We start from the raw sequence: 19,896 nt of genomic DNA, 5'->3' as shown, positions 1-19,896 counted from the left end.
ATTGTCGTGATTCCATTATCGTGACTCAGTTGTCGTGATTTTGTTGTCGTGACTTCGTTGTCGTGATTCCATTATCGTGACTCAGTTGTCGTGATTCCATTATCGTGACTCAGTGGTCGTGGTTCCATTATCGTGACTCAGTTGTCGTGACTCCATTGTCGTGGTCTTTTCTGAATTAAGTGTCATGACTAAATCTTTGAATGTTGATTGTGTCAGCACCGTTCGTGGTGACCGAGTTGAATTTTTTGAGATATTGTTTATCTGCTGGTACCAGTATCCTGAAAAAGGTAAAGTTAGTCCCTATGCAATGTCATGATGCATGTATTATGTGATGAGTCTCTCAAAATAAATGAGAGACTTGTATTAGACGCTATATGCAATGTATGGATATGTATATGATATATGATGCATGAATATGATTTATGCTATCTGGAGTGATTTTCTTGACTGAGAAAATAAATCTCTATATCATTGTGATTTTGATGCCTGATCTTGTCTTGAAGACGCTCAGCTGGGGATTTATGATTTCTGCTTGAGGATGAGAGCCGTTCGAATGATTGATCTTGATGTGCCCTGACTAGGGATAAGAGAGATGAATGACCCCGTTTGAAGAAGAGAATAGTATTGGGGAACCGGCCGTGTCGAAGATGTAGACTCAGTTGAGGAACTAAGTCTTTGTTGGGATAAGGACATTTGAAGATATCTTCTTAATGATTACTCTGTGGGGATATGATCCTATGAAACCGGCTTTGTGGGAAAGCATGGATGTCTTGAACGTTGCCCCCAGTATTATATTAACTATCATTCCTGGATTTGTATTGATTGGGACACACCAATGAGTGTTGGTTGAAGTGTCAAACAGGCTTTGCACAACTTTGCCCATGCTATTAGGGAATTTGAAGAGATTCGCCTCGCGAGGAATTTATGAGGTGTGTACTATAGGTGACATGCCCCCAGTAATCATAGACTTAGGATGATGCCCCATGTTGATTGGGAAGCAGCTGCATATCCACTTGGGTGTATGCCCCTGATTGTTTGGAATCTTGAGAGATCCTTGGAATCTTAACCTGATTGCCCCAGATTGATTGGATAAACCAAGTCATGCCCTTTGTATACATTGACTTCTAGTCAACTGAGTCAGTTATAAGAGATGCTGTTGCTGGAATAGTTTCATCTGTCAAGACGACTTCTGATCATTAGTCGTACCCTGTACAGATTCTTTCTGTTGCTAACATTTGAAATTATGTAGCAGAATGTGTTTAATAATGAATTCATGAGATGCGATGCATATGTATTGTCTTGAGTTTGTTGAAAAACATTAAAACTAGAAATGTAAAAGCATGATGTTTATAAAAACATGATGTTTGTAAAAAGCGAAATACTAACTCAGTTTTTGTGGTAAACCTTAAGGAGTTAGGATACCTTTTTGGTGACAGTATGCTTTCGAACTAACCATGCTTCAGTTAGGACTTTCAAGGGTTGTAACGTGGCTTGGTTCATGGTTTAAGAAACAAAGGATAATGGCTCGAAAATTTATTTGTACCCATCCCAATCTTCGTGATGTTCTTCGATCCTATGCTTAGTTAATTCTGCGTTTAAGCCTTTTAACAAAGCTTGAAGTTGTAACATTGATGTTGATGATGGTTAAAGTATCAGAGGTTTAATTTGGACAGGCAGTCATCCTTTGTTGTAATACTTTCTTTTTGTCAAGGATTTGTAGTGACCTCTTTTGAGATGTTTTCTTTTGTCGAGGATTTTTAGCAACCTCCTTTTTGACTTTGTTATCCCTATAACTTTTGCCTGAACTGTTTATTTTGAGATTACAGTCAGCGGGATGTTTCAATTTTTGATAAGTCTCCTTCATAGGTTTTGACTTAATAGCTTTTTCTTTTGATAAATGTTGACTGCCTGACTTAATGGTTACGGGAACCCATCATTATTTGTGTAAACAGCAACTAGTATAATTGAATTAACTGAGTAACTACCCTGCCCCAGGTTATGATCAAGGGTTTTAATTTGTACAAGAAAGAAACTTCTACTCCTTAGCCTCAAAAGGGGTTGACAAGGGATTAACATCTTTATATCTCCACTGTTTAGGAATTGAAACAATGCATGTACATCGTCAGCATAGTCCGTTCAAAAGCGTATTGTATGAGGTTGCGGTATCATTTTCGTCATCCTCCCTTAAAAGTTTCACAACTTTAGCGAAAGTTAAATATCACAAAATATATGCAAAGTAAAGACATAATTTAAAATCAGTGATAGCGAAATAATTTATTCAAGACAAACATATGCAATGCACTAATGATGATTATTAAAACAGATAATGTCTATCATAAGTCAAATGTTTAAACAAACAGAATAGAAATCAGCAAATGAAAAGTAAACTAATGATCTGAAAGTTCCTCCTTCTAGCCATCCACAGCATTAGCAGTCACGTTTAGGAGTCTCAGGGGGATCAAATTCAACTTCCCCGGCATCGATCATATCTTTGATCTTATTCCTCAATGTCCAGCAGCTATTCGTATCATGACCAGGACTATCGGAGTGATATGCACACCTCACTTTAGGATTATAGCTACGAGCAGAAGTACTAGGATTCTTAGGGGGATCCTTTAAAGTTATCAACTCTGACTTCAACAGGTGTTGTAATGCTTGAGCCAGTGACATATTGATCTTTTTGAACTGACGCCTAGGCGTGTCTTGCTTGTTTTGACGACCTTTTTGAGGTGCCGGTGTGGAGATCAGAACTGCCCCAACAGATTGGTCATGGTTACTCCTTTTTTGACTGTATACCTCATTTGAATCTGACTTCCCATTGGGATGCTTCTTTGTGACGCCTGAGGATGTAGCGGCTTGAATCTTACCACTTCGGATGCCATTCTCGACACGTTCCTCAGTCAGTATAAGTTCAGTGAATCCAGATGATGAGCTTCCCAGCAAATGACTATAGAAAGGGCCAGTCAATGTACTCATAAACATATCTACCAACTCTCTATCAGCTAAGGGAGGTTGAACTCTGCCAGCCAGGTCTCTCCATTTTTGAGCATACTCCTTGAAGCTTTCGTTAGAACCCATAGACATGCTTTGTAGTTGCATGCGGGTTGGCGCGAGATCAGCATTGTATTGGTATTGCTGGTAGAAAGCAACAGCCAAGTCTTCCCATGTATGAATATTGGTCCCCTCGAGTTGATAGTACCATTCCAGTTGTGCCCCTGATAGGATTTCTTGAAAGAAATGGATCCAGAGCTTCTTATCAGTTGTATGAGGCTGAATCTTTCTCACATAAGACCTCAAGTGTAGTTTAGAACAAGAGACTCCATCATACTTAGCAAAGGTCGGAGTTTTGAATTTTGGGGGAATAACAACCCCTGAGATAAGTCCTAGTTCTTCAAAGTCTAGCCCGGGTACCTTTTGAATTTCCATGGCTTTCATACGTTCTTCCAACAGCTTGTATTTGTCATCGGGATGTTCACCCTTATGGTGATAGTCCTCTTCTTCTTCAAAGGGCATGGCAGAATCATGGTTACTTTTCACATCAGTTTTGACACTAGCATCATCATCTTGTTCATCATCGTCACTGTCTTCAGAGACTTCGGCTTCCCTGAGTTGCAAGATCGGTCTAAGCTTTTTCCTCAGAGTCTTATTGCCCCTCTTATTCTTCTTTTTAGTCAGCATGACTTTCAGTTCTTCTCGCCCCTTGGACAAATTCAGAATCAAGGCTTGGACCTCAGCGTTTTGAGCATGGAGATCCTTAACTGATTGTTCGAGATTCATGATGCTGAAATAAACAGCAAGGAAGGATGAGAGCCCTTAAGTTCAAAGGGTTAGATAACAAACAAGTCACACAAGAGTCCTTAAGTTCAAAGGCTTGCATGGAGTTTGACTAGGTAACTACCCTTCCCCAAAGGTACTTCTAAGGATAAGGATGATATCAGCAGCGATTCTACGAGTTATTCAGAATTGTCAGCCCTTCTAAAGCACCCTCGGACATGATGCATTCGCATCATGCAATGATACTTTGAGAAAGAACCTATCAGAATTGTAGTATCGGGTAGTGACTAGGTTCTCAACATTTGTCAAGAGTAGTCCCCCCACTACGTTCCTAAAGGCCAGGATGGGTTAAAGGTGACTAAAGGTCCTTGAGCTCCGGCGCACCCACAGGCACATACATAGACCTCCCTCATTTGAGAAAGGTGTGCATATAGCTATGGAGTCCTAAGTCAAGCGTGAACTTCATATTGACTCATCTCCCACATATGTGAAAGAGGTCGCCATGACTATGCCACTCCTATCTTAAGTGTACTTGAATCCGGGTATAGGATTCGTCCTTTATTTATTTCCCGAAACAACCCTGAAAAATAAAGCAAGCAGAGCAAACAATAGAAAACATTTAAGTGATCCTAAACTTTTAAGGTAACCCCTCTTTTATTCGAAAATTCCCCAGCAGAGTCGCCAGTTCTATAATACGGTGAACTGACTTTATTCGAAATGTACGGTAAGCAAGAGTTGCCACCGACTTTTATTTATCCAAATTAAAGAAAGGCTAAAAGAACAGAAAAAACATTTTTAAAGAAAACTGAGTTCGGTGGGTAACTTATACAAAGGGAAGGTGTAAGGCACACTTTGCATTCATGGTTCTCCATGGGCTCTTAATTGCTTTGCTCTTTTTGAAACCAAAAGTTTAGAAATGTAGAAGAAGAAAATAAGGACTTTAGCTCGTAAATGAGCGTAGCCTTTTCGAGGGACTAGATCATATTAGCTAATCGAAGGCAGCATCATTGGGACCTATGATCTTAAGAATGAACCGAGGGCAACATTGCTGAGGTATCCTCGTATTCGAGGGACTTGGCTATTCTACACTGAAAAACACAAGGCAACAAGGCAACAGGCTACAGACAACAGGCAGCAAGAGGGGTACCATAAAAGGTGTGTGGGTGCACAATCACGTGATTAATTCAAAATAATTTATCTTGTAAAATTGATTATTCTAAATTCAGTTCATAAGTTACACTCCCTAAATTACTAACCACGCAGTAATATAAACAAGGTTAAGTGCCTTCAAGACCAAGCAATACAAACCAAGAACAGTTACATAATAAGCCATGGGGATGGGGGAGAAAAAGCAATAAATATAAACCCCAATAAAGCAGCAAGTCTGACATAAGTAATAACAGAAAAAGAGAAATAAAATAGATTGAATTTCAGGGTTACCGACTAATCGAGCTTTGACCGGTTGGTTAACCTTGAAAATTGGAAAAGGAAAAATAAACAACAAAGGGTGAGTGTAGGAGAAGTTCATTGACATTTGAAACTAAACCCTAATTTAATTTATAAGGCAAAATTAATATTTAAATAAAAGAGGGATTAGAACTTAGCTTTTGATTGGCGTGGCGCGTAGTCGGAAGAACCCTGATGGTAACCCTGAAAAATTGCACAAAGAAAAAAAGAAATTTTCCAGTGTATGACTGATCGAATGATGAACCTCGTAAACCCTGATTAGGGCACAAGTTAACTATGGTTAATAGAATAAATAAAACCAAATTAATTAATTATTAGTTTTCAACCTAACTAATTAAATCGGCAAAAGTGTGTTTTCGATTTAAAAACCTAACCCTAATATGTATTTTTATCAATTAATAAAAACATTTATACTTAATTAAATAACTAAACAATTTAAATTGATTTAAAACTTTTAAACCAAATAAAATTATTTAATAACTAGATTAAATAAATCTTTTTATTTATTGTTTATGTTTTTTTTTGTAAAAAAGGAATTTTTAGAATAATTTTTGATATTTGAAAGAATCTTGAAATAAAATAAAATAATAAACAATATATAAACAAAATAAAATAAAAAAACAAGTTGTAATTAGAAATAAAAAAATTTGGAAAATTCTTAGTTGGATTCAGATGTGGCGCATCCTTGATGGACTATGGTGCACCAGCAGCCTCCTATGCGTTGGATTTGAGGGTGGCAATGATCTGATGGTGGTGATGCAGGGCGCACCATAGACCTGAACCATGTGCCTGCACAGGATGGGTTAAGATGGAAAATATGAAAAAAACATGAAAGTGGTGGGGATCGAACCCACGCCCTGGTACCTCAAAGACTCAGCACAAGCTCCTCTCCCACTACGCCAATGTATTATCGCTGTGAGTAGGGTGATCACGAAATAATATATTGTAAAAAAAGAACATTTGTGAATTTAAAAAAACAAGCGCGCCATTACTGTTCTTCGTCTTCTTCGTTGATTTTTCAGAAAACCAGGACTTTTAGGCCACGGTTTACACGCGTGGTCCTAGCCCTTCAATCTCAAAAACTGCAAAACAATATCAATTAATGCAAACAAATGAACCAGATTAAGTAAATCGATCCCTACGAACACAGTGGTGCCATTATTTCAGTCTGATTTTGCCTGTATCGAAATATCCCAAATTTGAAGCTTTGAGACCTAATAATGGCGGATCACAACACCTGTATCTAAACTCAGATTAAATGGTGCCAAACCGTGAATGTATATGCTTTGATTCGGAGTGCTTTAGGCCTTAATAATGATTGGGACGGCTTCCTGGAACTCCAAGGATCGTTATTGAACCTTCAAAAGCCTTTGAATTCTTCTCTAAGCCTGAAACCGATTTGGATTTTTCCCTTGCACTTGTTGGGATTTTTTACGACTTCCTGGGCAGCAAAACCTTCTCAAAAATCCTCTCTTGCATCTGGAACGAATATGCCTTTATATGTGATGAGATTAGGGCAACAATTTTGAGTTGAATCTCATTGAATCCAAGATTGGAACTTTGATTGAAAATTGATTTTCAAAGTTTCTAAATTTGAGTCAAATCCAATATTTTCCAACCAATTGGCTCTTGCACGAATTTCATATCAATTAATACATATTTTGATAATTGATTCTGATTAAAATCAAAACCAAATCAAATTTTCTTGTATCTTTCCAATTATATGATTTATATTGTATTTTTCATGAATTAAATTCAATAAAAAATCCAATATTAATCAATAAATCATGGCAAATGAATTTGGGGCCTTGGATATCATAAGGATGAAGATTGGGCCAAGAAATATTGGGTCCCTTTGCAAGAAAATCCAAATTGAAGCCTTTTATTCCACATTTTTCTCCTTAAAATTGCCCAACTTTGACAAGAAATTTCTCCCTCAATGTTTAAGATTTTGAGGAGTTCTAGGACTTTTTGGAAAGCTCAAGATGTCCTCTACAAGCCACTTTGGAAGCTGTTTTCCATTTGAAGAATTTATCTTGATGATATGGGCTTTGAACAAAAACTGTTTTTGGTTGATTTTCAAAAAGGACCTATAATCTTTTGATCCATATCTCTCAAATGAAGCATTTTTGGACTTGGCTTGTGAGAGACAAAATTGTAGAGAATTCAATTTCCTTCAAAATGAGTTTGGATGGGAAATTTCTGATGTGCCATGTGGATGTTATGGCTGGTCAAAGTTTAGTTGACTTCCTCCTATGAAAACCCTAATTTAGAAACTTTTGGTTTTGTTGATTTCTGATATTTTCTTGATGAACCGTGATCAATCCTTGATCAAATGGTGAATGATACTTCAAAATAAGGTTGTTGACAAAAAAATCAGGAGTTTTGACTGTACTTTGGCAACAGTTGACTTTTAGGTCAAACTAGTCGACTGTTGACTTTCTGAGCAATTGAGTGATCAATCTTTTGAATTAGAGTCTGAATTTTGTCATGGAGATAGTTTGAAACATCATAAGCCATATGAGATGCCTTGGAGCCTTTGGTCCATCGATTTTCCTCAGGGAACCACAAACCCTAGTTCCTTGAGCCATTATTTAGGAGGATGTGTCTTTGAGCCTTGAACTCTAGTATGAGCTTGATAGGAGAAGTGATATGGGCAAATTTTGGGGTATGACAGTCCCCCTTACCTTAGCCAAGTTCTTGATTTGGTCCTCTTCCTCTTTCGCGTTCTTCAGTTATCCCTCTCACGGCTTCTCTTTTCACTTTCCAACTCCTTTTCCTTATTTTCCTTTATTTTATAAAAACATAAAATAAATTAGTAACGGGCTTAACCACTTAACACTCCCTCTTTACTAATCTCAACACTTGGCCCAACTGCCTATAATTCATAATTTTACTGATAAGTCCCTTAAAATGCTGAATTCTTAATAATTAACTTAATTTTAAATTAAATTAATAAATAAGAAAATGCGGGTGTTACAACTCTCCCCCACTAAAAGAGTTTTCATCCTCGAAAACATACCTCAAGTAAAGAGTTCCGGATATGAGTCTTTCATTTGGCTTTCTAGCTCCCAGGTGACATTTCCATTAGCCGGTCCTCCCTAGGCTACTCTGACCAAAGCTATCTCATTGCCAAGCAATTGTTTCAGCTTTCGATCTTCAATCCTCACAGGTAAAGCCTCAACCGTCAAGTTGTCTTTCACCTGTACATCATCTACTTGGATCACATGGGACGAATCCGCGATGTATTTCCTCAACTGAGACACATGGAATACATCATACAAATTTGCAAGCATCGGCGGTAAAGCAATATGATAGGCTACTTCTCCTACTTTTTCAGAAATCTGAAACAGACCAATGAAACACAGTGTCAACTTTCTTGACTTTAGCGCCCGACTAATACCTGTCATAGGAGTAACTCTCATAAACACATGGTCTCCCTCTTGAAACTCAAGCGTTTTCCTCCTCTTGTCGTGATAACTTTTTTGACGGCTTTGAGAAGCTTTCATCTACTCCTGAATCATTTTAATCATTTCTGTAGTTTGTTGCACGATTTCTGGCCCGATCACTGCACTCTCACCAGATTCGTACCAACACAACGGTGTTCTACATCTCCTTCCATACAAAGCCTCGAATGGAGCCATACCTATACTCAAATGATAACTATTGTTGTAGGTAAACTCAATCAAAGGCAGATAACTATCCCAAGCACCTCCTTTTTCTAACACACAACCTCGTAGCAAATCTTCTAACGATTGAAACGTCCTTTCAGTCTGTCCATTAGTCTGCGGATGATAAGCAGAACTCAACCTCAGTTTAGTACCCAACGCTTTCTGTAAACCTTCCTAGAACTTAGACGTAAATCTCGGATCTCTGTCAGACACGATACTTGAAGGAATACCATGCAGACTAACTATCTTCTCAATATACAATTGAGCCAACCTCTCCATCGGATAATCCATTCTTACCGGTATGAAATGTGCAGAATTCGTAAATCTGTCCAAACCAACCCATATAGCCTCACAGTTTTTAACCGTTCTCGGCAAACCAGAAACGAAATCCATTGATATGCTATCCCACTTCCATTTAGGAATAAACATCGGCTGCATAAACTCGGACGACTTCTGATGCTCAATCTTTGACTTCTGACACGTCAAACAAGAATAAACAAACTCAGCAATGTCCTTCTTCATTCCAGACCACCAAAACAGCTTTTTCAAATCGTGATACATCTTGGTAGCTCCAAGATGAATACTTAATCCGCTACGGTGTCCTTCCTCCATAATACTCTTCCAGAGTTCAACAATATCAGGAACACAAACTCTATCACCAAACCTCATTATACCATTCTCGTCATCTCTGAATTTATCGCCTTTACCTTGATCAATCAAAGTCAACTTATCGATCAATTCAACATCAGCTTTCTGACCCTCTCTGATCTCTTCAAGAATATTGCTAGTTAGCTTTAGCATACCCAATTTAACACTATTAGGAGTGCCTTCGCATACTAAACTCAAATCTCTAAACTATTCAATCAAATCTAACTCTTTCACCATTAGCATAGACATATGCAAGGTCTTCCTACTCAATGCATCAGCAACCACGTTTGCCTTACCAGGATGGTAATTCAAACTAAAATCATAGTCTTTAAGGAATTCTAGCCACCTCCTCTGCCTTATATTAAGTTCTTTCTAATCGAAGAGATAATTCAAGCTCTTATGATCACTAAATACCTTGAACCTCGAACCATACAAATAATGTCTCCACAACTTCAAAACAAAAACCACAGCTGCCAACTCCAAATAATGAGTCGGATAGTTCCTTTCATGCACTTTGAGTTGCCTCGACGCATAAGCTACCACTTGTTGATTATGCATTAATACACCACCTAAACCCATCAGTGATGCGTCACAATATACCACAAATGATTCTGTCGGATTCGGCAAAATCAAGATAGGAGCACTTGTCAATCTCTTCTTCAATTCTTGGAATCCTTCTTCACATTTCGCATCCCAAATAAAAGCCTTACCCTTCCTGGTCAATTTAGTTAACGGCAATGCTAACTTCGAAAATCCTTCAATAAACTCTTTGTAGTAACCTGCAAGACCAAGAAAACTACGAATTTCCGACACTAATTTTGGAGCTTCCCACTGAGATACTGCTTCTATCTTTGTAGGATCAACAACAATACCATTCTTAGAAACCACGTGCCCAAGGAAACTAACTTCATCCAACCAAAATTCACACTTTGACAATCTGGCGAAAAGTTTCTTCTCTTTCAATAACTCTAACACCATTCTGAGATGTTCCGCATGCTCTTCGTCGTTCTTAGAATATATCAAAATATCGTCTATAAATACTACCACAAACTTATCAAGATAAGGATGGAAGATCCTATTCATATACTCAATCAAAACACCGGGTGCATTTGTAACCCCAAACGGCACTAGCGAATATTCGTAATGACCATACCTCGTTCTAAATGTCGTCTTCTGAATATCATCCTCCTTCACTCGAATTTGGTGATACCCAGACCTCAGATCAATCTTACTAAATACACACGCTCCAACTAGCTGAACCATCAAATCAACAGTCCTCGACAACGGATATCGATTCTTGATAGTAACCTTGTTTAATTGTCGGTAATCTACAGACAGTCTCATAGAGCCCTCTTTCTTCTTTACCAACAATACCGGCGCACCCCACGGAGAAACACTCGGACGAATGAATTTCTTCTCGAGCAACTCTTCCAATTGTTTCTTCAGTTCAGCCAACTCAGATGGTGACATACGATACAGTGTCATCGACACTGGACTAGTTTCCGAAACCAATTCATTAGAAAATTCTACTTCTCTTTCCGGCGGTAACTCGTTCACATCTTCTGGAAAAACTTCTGGAAAATCACATACTACTGGTAATTCAGTATGCACTACCTTCTCCTTCAAGTCCATCAACGCAAACAACATAAACACCGTCGCACCCTCTCTAACAGCTTCATTCACTTGTCTAGCTGTCATGTTCAGATCATCAGCACTAACAGCTTCAGGAAACAACACCGTCTTTGCAAAAAAAATTGATATGAACACGATTGAATTCCAACCAGTTCATCCCCAGAATTACATCAAGTTGTTTCAATGGGAGACACACTAAGTCCACTCCAAATTCTCTACCAAAAATATCGACCAGACAATTCAAACAAGCAGAACAAGTAGTTACTGAACCCGACGCAGGAGTATCAATAACCATACTTCCATTAATATCAGATATTTCTAATCCTAATCTTTTAGCACAATCCAATGAAATAAACGAATGTGTTGCTCCAATATCAATAATTGCAATTAAAGGTATGCCATGGATAAAACACGTACCTTTAATCAATCGATCTTCCGGAGTAGTCTCTGACCCAGACAAAGCAAAGACCTTCCCACCAGACTGATTCTTCTTTGGCTTAGGACACTGTGGGATAATGTGACCTTCTTCACCACAGTTGTAGCAAGTCAAAACATTCTTCTTACAATCAGCAGCAACATGGCCCATTTTATAACACTTGAAACACTTCTTATGATCAAGCTTGCATTCATTCTTACAATGTCCAATTTCGCCATAGTTGTAGCACCTGACAAAAGCACTAGAGTCTTCCCCACTAGGCTTCTTCCAATCACCAGCTTTAGGATTTCCCCTACCATATGGCTTACCTCTGTCCATAGGCTTCTTACCTTTCTTGTCAACCAACTCGCGAGAGTGAGATGACTTCAGCTTAATGTTGTCTTCTTCGAAGATCCTGCTACAGTCCACCAAATCGACAAATCGCCGAATCCTCTGATACCTGATACCTTTCTTGATCTCTTCAAGCAGACCATTCTCAAATTTGATACACTTTGAGAATTCACTAGCTTCATCATTGTTGTAGTGAACGTAGTACTTCGCCAACTCGACAAACTTTGAAGCATACTCTGGTACCGTCATATTACCTTGAGTCAGCTCCAAAAATTTGATCTCTTTCCTACCCCGAACATCTCCAGGAAAGTACCTTCTCAGGAATTCTCTCTTGAATAGTGCCCAAGTAATTGCTACACCAGCAGCTTCAAGTTCATCTCTACTGGCCATCCACCAGTCATCAGCTTCTTCGGACAACATATGCGTACCATACCTCACCTTCAAATTCTCAACACAATCAATGACTCTGAAAATCCTCTCGATCTCCTTTAACCACTTCTGAGCACCTTCGGGATCATGCGTGCCCTTAAACAACGGAGGATTGTTCCTCTGAAAATTCCCCAATTACCGGTCAGCACCAATCCCATCTCCATTTGCATTCCCTCCCAACACACCAGCAATCTTGCCCAGAGCCTCAACAATAGCATCATCGTTTCTTCCACCTCTTCCAGCCATTGTTCTTCTTAAATCACAAACAATACAGTCAGAACAAAAGTATCGACTAGTTAACTCGTACATAGTCATATACACACAGGGAAGACTGACATAAGACTCTAGTTACAACGGCCGACTATGCTCTGATACCACTATTGTAACACTCTTCTAAACCCCGCAACAATTAAATATATATTTCAAAGTAACATGAAACAAGGGTGCCACAATTCATATTTAAAATAAATATCAAATGTCATTGTCATGCGTTCATTGAGGAATTCATCATGATACATAATAATTCATGTCAACACAGCGGAATTTAAATCATACAGATAAGTTCAACATCTTTTAAAACTTTATTCCTTCAAACTCAAAACAAACAATTAGAGTTATAAAATATAAACTCGAAACATCACGTCCCCCAGTGTTATATTATATTAGAGCATGACACCTGACGCTAACTAAAACACACAGATTCATGAGCTAATCCTCACTAAGTCGGAAAGCCACTACCTCAATCTGAAAATAACAACATGTAAGGGTGAATCTCATCACAATTAACAAATATTATTGCATCGTAAATAATAACATATCATAGTTATATCATTCACCCAATCGTATTATATTCAGACAATTCAACAAACACACAACTAGCACATCATAAATTAATAACATTGAAACACATTCAATCATGTTATGAAAATCATGCATATGTAATGACTGACACTATGCATGTGGTTCCAAACATCATCAATGGGAATAACCCACCAAACGATCCAACATCTTCAAGATACGGCCCTGCCAGCACAAACTCCACACAATTGGGAATTATGCCCTTTACTGAATTCCCACATCATCAGTATTCAGCCCTCAACAAATGATTATGAATGAATGCAACATATATAACATAATTATACCATCATCATCATCATCATCATCATCAAGTATGTTTAAATATATATTAGCATCATTCGAATATCATCCAATTATCATCATTATACAACTCATAAATCATCACATGATTATTATTTCAAACATAGCATGTATCAACACATCTCATCACATATATGTACAATACATCAGTCATCAAGAAATAAGATCATGTTTCAAAATAAATGAAGTTACACCTCATCCCATCATTTAAACACATAGGTTATCTCATAAGGTTCATCGTGCTCGAAACGGCACTAAAAACAGGCCAACGGTTCAAAAGATACGTAATTTTCAAGTATGGAAAATTTTCTGCACAGCAAGGTCCGCTCAGCGGACCACTAGCGACTCGTGACAGAAGCGAACTACCTTCAGACCTCCGCTCAATGGATCACTAGCGACCTTTGACAGAATCTAACTAGGTCGGGTCCTCCGCTTAACGGACCCCGCTCAACGGACCCCCTTCCGCTTAGCGGACGTGCGATTTTGCAGATTCTCAGGTCTGCGATAGGCCCTGCGATCTCACACATTCTAAGTCCAACATTGATTCCAAACATCATATACAGCCAAATAATCATCAATTGCATCATCATACATCATTATACATCAAAACAACACATTACTATCCAATAATCTATGCAATTTAATCAATTATAATCTCCTTATACCTAACATATAATCCAATTGACCTAAACAATATTCCTAATCAATGTTACCATCTAAAACACGATAAGAAATGCTAACCGGAGAGCCCCCCCCTTACCTTAGCCAAGTTCTTGATTTGGTCCTCTTCCTCTATCACGTTCTTCAGTTCTCCCTCTCACGGCTTCTCTTTTCACGTTCCAACTCACTTTCCTTGTTTTCCTTTATTTTATGAAAACATAAAATAAATTAGTAATGGGCTTAACCACTTAACACCCCCTCTTTACTAATCTCAACACTTGGCCCAACTGCCTATAATTCATAATTTTACTGATAAATCCCTTTAAATGCTAAATTCTTAATAATTAATTTAATATTAAATTAAATTAATAAATAAGAAAATGCGGGTGTTACATTAGGGCTTTCATTCCTCACATTATTATGAACAGAATAGTAACAAGAATTAATCAAAACAATGCTCAAATAAGACGCTCAAGTTCATGGTTCTTACCACTGAAAATAGGGTCGATCAGAGAGATTGAGGGGGCCTGGGAATGACTTAAGGGCTCAGTTAGCTTCAATGATCCACTAGGGAGCTATTGTAATGCTCAGAATTGTCTACAAATGCCTGCAACTTAAAATTCGATTTCACCTATAAAGTAAAAAAGTTATGATTGGATCTCTTGATTCCATTTGTTACAGAAGTTCAATAGGTGTTTGAATAGCTTCTAAATTATGTTTAGAAGGTATCCAACACAAAAGGCTTGAAAACGCACGAGTAAATTTCAAAATCCCAACTTTGGTTTACAAGGTTCTTTAATGGAGTTTTTGAAAGGTGATTTATGGTTCTATGTATTTGGTAAATGTTTGGATGTTATGGATAGCTTCCAAATGATAAATATAAGCTATTTGAACGGTTGATTTGAATGGTAAGTGTTTGGTTTGTGTTTTGGCTAGTGATGAGCTTACATGAAGCTTTAATGGAGGAAAAAATGTGATTTTTGGTTAGGGTAGTTTTGAGGAGTTGTGGAAGGTTTAGACAGCTTCCAAATGATTTTTAGAAGTTGTCCAAAGTGTTGTTTGACACCCAGAATCACTATGAAAATGCAAAGATGAGAAAAATGAGAATTTTAAGTGATAGGTGACTTGGAGAATTCTGGTGTCATTGATCAAGGGAGTGATGCCCTCTATTTATAGGTAAGATTTAGGGTTTATGGAGGGAAAAACTCAGAAGTTTGAAGCTCACATGTGATCTTGTACTATCTTGCTTGTTTGTGAAGAAATGAGAAACTTATGGTTTCCATGGTGAGGTACAAAGCTTTAAGCATGCTTGCAAAGTTTTTATTTGATATCGGAGGCTTTCTTGATGAATTCAAATTGCTTTTGGCTTAGTAGAAACAAGTCGGGAGCTCAATGCAAGAGTTGTTGGTGATTAAAGTCACTTTACTAGAATGGAAGTGTAACCTTTATGCTTGAAATGGAATGATTCAATGGTTAATGGCTTAAGCACTTGGATCATAGCCCTAAAGAGTGTGTAATCTTATGATTATGGTGTGTTAAAGAAGTTAGAGTGGCTGTACTTTGAAGATTCTTTCAGATTTGAACCAAATTCAAACTTGTTCTTCATGTTCATCTTCCTTTTTTAAGTGCTCATGGTGTCTTCTTCACAAAATCATATCTCATGGATGGAGCCATGGATTTTCATTCCACTTATCTCTTTGGAATACCCTTGCTACATACTTCAATTCACTTGTTGAAAGTTTCCTCAAACTCTTTTTGGATCATTGAGAAAAATGGTCATAAAGTTAAGAAAAAATCCAAGTAAAAAACTTGAAAATTATCTCTCAAAAGTATTTTGATAAGTTCCTATGTGATAAGTTGTTTGTTTTGCCAAGATCTAGAACTTTCATGTTAGAAGATTTTTGAGTGTGTAAGCATAATTTTGAGTTCCCAAAATTAAGTCAAAATTCACTTAAAACCTTAATTTTGATTTTTTGTTGACTTTTTAACTCTTGATGAATTCTTTGAATTTTATTTAATCAAATGTCTTCATTATCCATATGATGATGATTTGGATCCTTAAAAGTCCATGGTTGACTATTTTTCTCAAAAAGTCAAAGGTTGACTTGCATAGTTGACTTTTTCCAAATGAACTGCAGTTTTGTGATTTCCAAATGAATCAAGATCTCCTCTTGAAATGAATGGTATTAATGGACTATAATGTTGATTTGTATGCCCTTGAATCATATTTTGTGTCTTGGAACCATCTCCTGATTAAAAGTCAACTCTCTAGTGAAATTAGGTAAAAAACCCTAATTGGAGCTTATGATGAACTTGAAGGTGATTGATTTTGCACTGACCCATATTTGGACCTTTGTATTGACTAGAGAATCCCTTGAATTATAGAAGAATGTTGGATTTCTTTGTGGGCCTCAAAACCCTAATTTGTCAAGTCTCTTCTTGATCAATCTCCTGTCTTGGGACACAAGCAACAAACAACAATTTTTTGTATTTTTGTTAGCAAATGATAAATGCATGATGATTATAATGACAATGATGATCCTAATATTTAAGATATGGTGGGATCTCAATGGTCAAATATTAGGGTGCAACAGCTGTCCCTATTTAAGTTCCTGATACCTAATGAGGGGAAGATGGAATCTTCGTCACAACATGGTAGGAGGGACTTAAATACAAAAGATAGCAAAATTTTGGACCCTGAGATCCCACATGCATGATATGAAAGCAACATGTATTTTTTTTTTGTTTTTTACATAGAACAAACAAACAGACAACATCCTTCCTTTAAACAGGGGGGAGGAAACAGCTCTACTGGGGACACATGATAGACAGTCCCTGCCACTTGGGAAATGAACAATGTCACAGACTTTGGTAAATTCAGGAATCTCATAGAATGAACCAGGTGTAAATATTATTCCTTTTGATACAAAAGAAGGGTTATTGATTCACACATAACACATCACCAGGCTATGGATTCTCACATAACGAGGTAACAAAAGAAGGGGTTATGGATTCTCTCAGAACAAAAGGGTTCAATTACGGATTCACTCGCAATGACAAATATATGTTATGGATTCACACATAACAATAATAACACCAAGCTATGGGTTCACACATAACAAGGTTAACTCTTTTCCATAGGTTGCATTCTTATGCTGGAGAAGGAAATCAATGGGTTTTCTCAATGAACTGTCTCATACGCTGGGGAGACTCACCATTCATAAAAGAGAGAAATAACTTCAACATGAACTATCTCGACGCTGGAGAGACCAACCATTCATAATAACTTTAACATGAACTGTCTCGAAGCTGGAGAGACCAACCATTCATAATAACTTTAACATGAACTGTCTCGACGCTGGAGAGACCAACCATTCATAATAACTTAGGTTCTTCATTAGACTGTCTTCATCATCTATCGTGAAACTTCTATAATGAACTGTCTTCTTACTCCGAGAGACTAATCACTTACAAAATCAGGTTCTTCAACAGGCTGTCTTCGTCATCTTGAGAAGGACAGCCATCTATTGTGAAACTTATATCATTCCCAAACTTCTTTGCGGGAAATATCTTCCTTGCCCCGTAGAGACTATCATCTTCTTTCAAGAAGGAAATTGGGGATACACAAGCTACTCAAATAAAGAGATCATTACTTGTTGTCAGGTAAATTGCAGTAGTAACTGCGGGGGATATAAATCAAACTTCTTGGTAACCACAACCAGGTTCATTTTTTTTTTTGAAAATATCAGGTCTTCAATTATGCAAAATAAATGCACTCTGAGAATCCAGGTTCGCTGATCGAAATAATCATATCTGCTGGAGACAAATTTCAAACCTAGACGGAGTTGGAACGAAACATAAAACAAGACACTTCCCATTGAGGAACAAGCTCAAAAATGGGGGTCCATCCTATCTACAGATAGGTGGATAAGCTAGAACAAGATCTTCCCGCGAGGAACAAACTCATCGGGGAAACACAAGAATATGGGTATTTCTGCCTAAAGCTGACGCTTTAGTGGAAGGAGTAAACACATTTCTTGGGGAATAATAAGCTTATCATATCAACAAGATGCAAATTATGTGCATGAATATATGATGCATCAATGCATGAGTGCATAAGTGAGTGTTATGTGCATACTGACAAAACAAACATATAATAAGATGACCACACCAGGGAATGACAACACCAGTGTATATACTCGCTTGATTGTCATTAATATCTTCTATTTAGGGATGCAGATCCTACAGGGGAAGAGAATACTCTTCAAATCAATCTTCATTATCAAAGGATTCATTCCGAGAAGAAAACATGTTGAAAAGGGGAACACATTTCAAGAAGAAAACCCATCCTTGGCTAGAGACAGCTTGTGTCAAGACTTAGCTGCCCTGTAGGGATGAAATTTGTTGGTGCTTCCGTTTCTTGTTTTGAGAACCAACTCTTCTAGGGACTCTGGGTCAACATTCACTTATGTATTCAAGAGTTTTAAGTAAATGTTCTATCTTTTCATTTATTTTGAAAAACAACTTTTGACTTTGTTTCAAATCTATTAATTTCAAAAACAAAACTTTGCAAGATAGAATGAAATAAGAATTCCAAGAAATGAGATAAGGCTCAAATTTTCATTAATGGAATGGTAGTCTGTGAGTGGCAAGACTCCATGGATTACAAAGTTTTAAAAATGGTAAGTTTTACAAGAAAGGGTACACTGAAATACAATGATCACTAGTGCCCCTATCAACTTTGAATATCAAGCGTACGCTGACATTGGTTGAGAGTCTTCATAAAATCTTCAGGATGGTCAAGTGATACCGGATGTGGTTACTTGCCATATTCCCTAATTTTTGCATGAATTGACTTTGCAGGTTTTCAATTCATCGGGACATTTTCCTTTTCTTTTATTGTCTCTATTTTTTTCCTGGACCGCCTTTTCAGGTTTTCAGTCCACCGAGACGCTCATTTTTTTCCTAAGTCGCCCTTTCAGGTTTTCAACTTAGCGAGCTCTTCTTTTTTTCTTTTAGGCGAAGTATTTCTTGACCATATTGGTATTCACGGGACGTGGGAATTCTTTATTATCCATAGTTGTAAGAGTTAAAGCACCACCTGAGAAGGATTTCTTGATAACGTATGGGCCTTCATAATTGGGAGTCCATTTGCCCCTAGAATCTGGTTGAAGAGGTAATATCTTCTTGAGCACGAGATCTCCTTCCTTGAATCTTTGAGGTCTGACTTTCTTGTCAAAGGATCTCTTCATTCTTTCTTGGTAAAGCTGACCGTGGCACAATGCAATCATTCTTTTTTCTTCAATAAGATTTAACTGATCATATCTAGCTTGACACCATTAAGCTTCTGATAACTTGGCTTCCATCAGGACCCTTATGGAGGGAATCTCAACCTCTATCAGGAGTACGGCTTCCATGCCATATACCAAGGAAAGGTGTTGTTCCAGTTGAGGTGCAAACTGTGGTGCGATATCCATGTAGAGCAAGAGGGAGAATTTCATGCCAGTCCTTGTATGTCACAACCATCTTCTGGACAATCTTCTTAATATTCTTGTTAGCTGCTTCTACCGCTGCATTCATCTTAGGATGGTAGGGAGAGGAATTGTGATGCTCAATCTTGAACTCATCACACAACTCTTTCATCATCTTGTTGTTCAAATTGGAACCATTATCAGTAATGATTCTGTTGGG

Source organism: Vicia villosa, linkage group LG1 (genome assembly GCF_029867415.1).
Source record: "Vicia villosa cultivar HV-30 ecotype Madison, WI linkage group LG1, Vvil1.0, whole genome shotgun sequence".
Taxonomy (NCBI): Eukaryota; Viridiplantae; Streptophyta; class Magnoliopsida; order Fabales; family Fabaceae; genus Vicia; species Vicia villosa.
The sequence above is the reverse complement of the archived record's forward strand: the minus strand, read 5'-3'. Positions refer to the sequence as shown.